General features: G+C 42.8%; 1 long non-coding RNA gene across 2 annotated transcripts; it reads right to left on the minus strand.

Moving 5' to 3' along the window:
• Positions 1-335: 335 nt before the first annotated feature.
• On the minus strand, positions 336-6699 carry LOC121038766 (uncharacterized). 2 transcript variants are annotated; one of them, XR_005794495.1, is made up of 3 exons: positions 5854-6699; positions 5019-5226; positions 336-632 (listed from the first exon to the last, which is right to left on the minus strand). It is a non-coding gene; the product is annotated as an uncharacterized LOC121038766 (long non-coding RNA). The 2 variants fall into 2 exon arrangements; XR_005794494.1 differs by lacking the exon at positions 336-632 and adding an exon at positions 2605-4773.
• Positions 6700-6805: the final 106 nt, after the last annotated feature.

Here is a 6805-nt window from a genome sequence, read left to right on the forward strand (position 1 = left end):
AACATCAGGTCCTAAACTGTCCAAAATAGGCACCACATACTGATGGTGGTTGCTACCTGTCAGAAATGAGAGTCCTGATTTCTCAATGCTCATAATTGCAAATAAATAATTCTCTCCCAGCAACTAAATAATTTCCTCCCTTGCAGAATCCTTGAAACTCTGAGCTTCAATTTAAAGATCAATTCCTGTAAACTCTATCGTATTTAGGCCTAAGCACATAGGAGATTAATACTGAAATGTTAAAGGGCTATAATTTGGGGGTTCTAAGATCATCTTATGGTTAGCCCATGAGATCTGGGAATTGCTCTGTCTGGAGAGAAAGGAACTTAAATGCATTCATGTGGCAACAGGATTTTATTTGAACAGCAGGCAGCTGCCTGCTAGCATTGCTTTTAGAATTGGTATCCCCTGCATTGAAGCCTTATTGGGATAGAGAAGTATCTCAACTGCCCCCACTTCAGCACCAGGTTGGGCCCACTCCTCCAAGCATCTTCTGGTATCTACTGACCAGCTTTCCTCCCAGATGCTAAGGAATCCTGGGGCTGCGTGAGAACTATGTCCACAACAGGGAGAAAGTCCAGCATGTGGTAACAAGCTTCTGTACACAAAGAACCGCAGGCTTCCTTCTCGAACTAAAGGAATCAAAGAAAGAACAGAGTGTTGATCGTTCAGCTTTCTATGTCCACCTGCCATAGGATCTTGAGCTGAGCAAATGGCAGATAATTTTACTTGGAAGCTTTATCATTGTACAATGACTTGAAGTTGAGCATGAGAGGGAGAGATAAAATAGCACTCTGTGTGTGTGTGTGTGTGTGTGTGTGTGTGTGTGTGTATGTGTGTGGTGCACGTGGAAGGGCCCAGGCTTTTGGAAGACATCACTCATCACTGAACTCCAAGAGCAAGTCTCCGAACTGTGAGTACTCTAATATACAGCAATATAGGAAATCCCTGGATGCAACTGAAAAGTCTCAGACTAGATTCTTCTTCACCTTTAATGCAGAGCCCACACCTTTGTTATATCCCACTGATTGCCAGAGACCTGAGCCCCCTCCACCCTCGGTTACGAGCGGTTACAGGAAAAAATCACAGGGAATATGCATCAACTAGGTCTTTCCTCCAAGTCCTGGAAAAAAAAAATAGGATAAACTAACGGCCAAGGCTGCTGAAGGGCTAAAGCAACAGTCTTGTCTCTCCCCATTAAAGTCTTTAAAAGCTTAACATAGTTTTCATTTCTCAGCGCTAATTCAAATCTAAGTCTCTTGCCTTCCTCACAAATCCTCCCTCCACCTTGAACTGGTTGCTCCAGGAGCATCTTCCCTGCTATTATTAGTGGATAATTGCTTAACATTTTCTAGAGGTAATTAACCTTGCCTTTGAAATGAAAGAAATCCCTAAATTGAGCAATATGATGAAAGCCATTCTTTCATGTAATTTAGTCTCATCAGCCAAGTACATCAATTTCTAGCTCAAAGGCAGGGCTGAAGAAGAAGCAGTGGCGATACTGTAAAGAAAAAAACTCAAGGTCTCAACACTGTCAATCTCAGTTTCTTCAGAACAGGGATCCCAATGCAGCAGCCTGATGGCATGAGGTCAGTGGTTCTGTTCAAGCTCAACACAGCGACCTTGACAAAGGACATCTGTTTGGAGTCCATGTCGAGCTGACAGCAAGATGCTAGGTATTGCATGCATACTGAAGACTCCAGAAGTTCACCAAGCACCCCTAATTCTGCATTAAAATTTAATTTGTCTTAACATTTTTAGAAAAAAAAATGTCATAGTTCAAGGAGCTCTGGTAGTCTACATGCAGTTTGTTGATCCCCTCCAGTGTCTGTATCCTTGCCTGTTTCATAATTAATTGGGTAAGCAGTTCCTTTACAACCATAGGTTTTGAGGTTATGAGATCCCACAAACAACATGCTTGCCCCCCTGCCTCCACCTAAGGCTGTGCCCAGCTGATTTCAGACTGATGGATATCAGAATTTTCCTCTTGCCGAGAGAAAGATTTCCAAGATGGAGACTAAACAACATCCGCTGGTATCTTGTTCCAAAGGTTGGGAAAGTTCTGTGCCAGCAAACCACTTTGTGGTTGCATTAGACGCTCTCGCCTGCCCTGCGGTTAGCTGGAAGTCAGTTTACCGCAGGGCTTTTATCACCCAGAGGCTGCATTTAGCTTTCTGGGTGACCGTGGCCCACACCCCAAACCAGAGGAAGGCCCTGAGGGGCTTTTTAAGGACCATCCAGAAACCCTCAGAGATGCAGGAGGTCCAGATCAGATCTACAGACACAGATTTGCAAAAGAGAGAGAGAGAGAGAGAGAGAGAGAGAGAGAGAGAGAGAGAGATCACTTTGGCGCCCTCTAGGGGCAGTTTATTGCCATCTTGTAGATTGTGAAATCATACATTTGGGTAATTTCATGTCAGTATGGAGACAAACATCTTGTTAGTGATTTCCTCATATGGCTTACCAGTACCCTTTCCTACATTCTTTTTGTTGATTATTTTACATGACCACAGGATCCCTTTTCTCATGGAAACTTCATCATAAAATCCTGTACCAAAGGGGAAAAAAACCCAACAACAACAAAATTAAAGCCAGAGATTTTGATTGTGTCTATCAGTTCTGTTTATTTTGATGCAAGCACTGGAGGCAGCTCTTCAGCCATCCTTTTTAAATGTTTCCCATTCACAAACATGTGATTTGAGTTGGTTTCACTCCCCTTTAACAAACAGGGGGAGCTCTGGGGGAACAGATATTATGATGCCTAATAATTAACAGCATGGTCTGCCTATTTTTCGAAGCACTGCTACTTACTGTCTTTGGGTAAGTTACTTAACCTCTGCACCTCAGTTTTCCCAAGCAGAAGTGGGTCAAATAAGAGTGCCCTCCTCATAAAAGTGCTGTGAGGATTACATGAGATAATGCCCGTGAAGCACGTCATCCTCCTTCACAGGTGTCCAGGGTCTCTGGAACTCAAGGCAGGAGAGTGCAGGAAACTCAGGAGTCATATAACAAAGGCACGCACCTCATGGGGTCATGGAACACATTAAATTAGTTAATGAAGGCAAAACACCAGAATAATGTTTAGTACCTAGCAAATATTTGAAATCGTTTGCCGTTGTTAGTTTCCTTGTGTATCTCCATTTTATAGTCGAGCGAACTAAAACATACAGAGGTTAAGCAACTTGCTTAGGAAATGGACAAATAGTAAGCAGCAGGGTCAGGAATCCATCTGACTCCATGGCCCATGCTCTTTACCACTATGCTCTCTCCATGCATAGTAGCTATTACTATCACTACTATTTTGACAGGAGAAATAATTTTCAAGCAGGCCTGCTGTCACCTACTAAAGAGAAGTTTCCAATTCATCAGCCTGCAAAGTGCACACTTAGCCTTACACTAAGACAGTAAACATGTAGCCACCCATTAACCAATCTTTTGGAGGCATGGGGCAGAAGTCCTCCATATTTTTGTTTTATAATAAGAGGGTATTTTCCACTTGCTAAGATATTTGACCTGATCTGGGAAAGTGGAGACAGTCACTAAGGAATTTAAAGAGGGAGTATCCAGAGGAAGAGCCGAAAAGCATTCTTAGGGTCTTCCTGCCAAGGTGGACTGAATCGAATGCCCTGGTAACTTCCAACCTTTCTCTAGGAAGGCCTCCAGGCCACTCCACTTTCTGATTTTAGCACAGACGATGCTCCCTGCTCCTCTGAGAAGTAATCTGAGGTTTCTTACAATTTCTGTTGAATTTGGACAGAGATATTCTATGCTTACAATCATTGGAGTGTTCCTAATGTAGTTACAATAGGACTGCTCCCTGACGTATGGCTTCAGCCATCTTTGTCAGCATGTTACCATCTCTGCTATCTAAGCTGCTAAACCTCAGAATCTTCCCAGCTCAAGGAGTGCCCACTGATTTTAGCTTCCAAAAACAGATTTCCCGCTGTACCACCAGATCATAACTGTTGGTGAAGTCCCCTGCTAGTCTGCTTACTGTCTACAAGTGCTGAGGTTACGGAAACTCAAATCTCTGAGGCTGTCTTATTTTCTCTGAGGGCACGGAGCTAAAAGAAGATGGTTTGTTGTTTTAGGGAAGACACTCACTCCTAAGAAATTTCTAGCTATTGGGCAGGGGAAAAAAAACTGTTTTGGAAAATACCAAGTTTTTCTGATGTTGAAGTGGTACAAATATGTATTTAAAGGAGGTGCTTTCCTGAGAGGTGTAGCTGAGGAGGATGCCTGCATTTGAGCTCAATTTGGCTCTGAGGCTTCCTGGTACATTTTCTTTTCCCTTATTTAGACAAGGTAGTAAAGTACTTCATAAGTGAGTTTCTTCTCTTACTCACGTGCTGTACAAGGAGAGAAGCCCACTTGTACTGAAGTAAAATTACCTGAAAAATACGTTTTCCTAGGAAGTGCTGTCTTGGTAAGAGGAAGATGTTTTCAGGTTGAGTATTAGTCTTGAAGACTCTGGAAGAAAAAAAAAAACACTCTGGAAGGCTTCATACTGCCTGAAAGTTGTCATCGTTGACAATCACTATTAATAGTCGAAGCAATGAGACAGCAATGATAATGTCACTTACATTGGCCTTTATATGGGTCTCCACATTGAAAAGTTCAAGTGCCACATGCAAGGGTATAGATGGTTTCTCAGGTGTGTTATGGTCCCATTAACAGATGGAAAACCTAACTTGCAAAGGTATCTGTCTCTCTAAAGGGCCCAGAAGAAGTCACTCAATGGTGACAGAAAAAAATACAACTTCAGGACCATACCTTTTTTTTTTTTTTTTTTTAATTTTTTTTTTCAACGTTTATTTATTTTTGGGACAGAGAGAGACAGAGCATGAACGGGGGAGGGGCAGAGAGAGAGGGAGACACAGAATCGGAAACAGGCTCCAGGCTCCGAGCCATCAGCCCAGAGCCCGACGCGGGGCTCGAACTCACGGACCGCGAGATCGTGACCTGGCTGAAGTCGGACGCTTAACCGACTGCGCCACCCAGGTGCCCCAGGACCATACCTTTTAATATGCACCATCATTCCAAGTGTAGGGTTGACAAGTGTGGTTGTATACAATGTAATTAGCCTCTGAGGAGCAGGGATGCATGATACTAGAATGTTCATTCATTCATTCATTCCATGTTCATTGAGTGTTCATTACATGCCAGCTATCACTTCAGGCAGTGGGGTACAAAGTGTCTAAGGTCACAGAGCTTCCATTATGGTGGCTAGAGACAAAAAAAAAATCAAAATGAAGTATCAGGTAGACATAAATGCTGTGAGGCAAATAAAACAAAGGAACAGAGCTAGGAAACACTGAGCATGTCCACAAGGTCTTGTTTTCTATAGCATGGTCAAAGAAAGCCTCCACAAGAAGGTGGCATTTGAGCAGGTATCTGAAGGACATTAGGGTTCAGTAAGAGTTGTTAAAGTATAATTTTCAAACAGTCAAAAAGCGACTCTTGCATAAATAGAAGCTGAACATATGTCAAAGATTTATTCTACTCAGTAGTTAGTAAAGGATCAATAAAATGTTAAGATTGGTTCAAAAGGGCATTGAAAAAATCTGTCATTTACAGGGAGTTTAACAACGGAGTGCTCAACTAAGAAAGGATGTTACATTGGAGACTAAACTGATTAACGTCCTACTATATTCTATATAAACTATATTCTTTGAGGTTATCTTTCTAACAGACAGAAATTGGGTCTCTCCTGGAAAAAAAAATCTATACCAAGTAACTTCACTACATCTAGGATTTTTAATCCATAGTAAACAGTGAGTAAAATAAGGCACATTCTTGTGTAAGCCTATTAAACAATGTATCCGTGGCACATTGAAAGGACATACGGCTCACCTTTTTAAGTTTGCCTTCTCCTCCACCTCCTCCTTCTTCTTCTCCTTCTTCTTCTTATAAAAAAGCCATACAGATAGCTGAAGGAAGAACACTGCAGGCAGAAACAATGTGAGTGAATCAGCCCATTTCCCTGACTCAGGGAGGATCCCTCCCACTGACGCAGACTCATTCACCTGGACCTCATTATGAATTTTGGTGTAAGTAAATAGCTGGGGGAAATCTGGAGAAGCTGGAAGGTTTATATTAGAAAGTGAGTGGGTACTGAAGTTGGGAGTTGAGAGTGTGGGGATTTTCAGAAGATATTAGGAAGTGAGGAGTATGAAAAGTGGTGAATGAGGGATGAATGGATTTGTGCAACAATTTGCTACTTTTCTTGGGCATGAAAACATACTTTGTCTATCCCAGCTCCACCTTTGCCTGTTTCCTGAGAGACTGAGCAAAGATATGAATTAGTTCTGATTACTTTCGGTTTGTTTGTTGGACTGGGTTCAATAGGAGATGGGACCATGTCCTTTCCAGAACTTGTCTCTGAAACAATCACATGCATTAGGGTGTTTCAGCATGGAAACATTGTCACTGGAAGCTGAGCAGCAAAGGAAGTGAGAATGCCTCTCAAGTCTGGAGGGTTAGAGAAGTGCCCCCCCATCCAGGGAAGCCACTTGTAGTTGCCCCTCTTCTCTTCACTTTACCCACCTTCTAGCCACCGCTCTAGCTGAGGTTTTCCGAGCCTTACTGTGGGCTCTGGTGCCCCGTGCCTGCCCTTCAGACCCTAGCTCCTGCCTTTCTCCACATGTTCTGGGCTGAAACTTAATCTCTGTTTTCCAAAATACCTTTTCTTCTCACTCTTCACGCTGCATACAACCCCTCCCCCCCCCGCATGTCCTCATGGTAGTTTAACTACCATCCAAGGAACCCAGTATCTCCAAACTCTTCACTTGGCCAACTGGGTGAT

This window comes from Herpailurus yagouaroundi, unplaced genomic scaffold (genome assembly GCF_014898765.1).
Source record: "Herpailurus yagouaroundi ecotype Mexico unplaced genomic scaffold, PumYag 166, whole genome shotgun sequence".
In the NCBI taxonomy this organism is placed as follows: domain Eukaryota; kingdom Metazoa; phylum Chordata; class Mammalia; order Carnivora; family Felidae; genus Herpailurus; species Herpailurus yagouaroundi.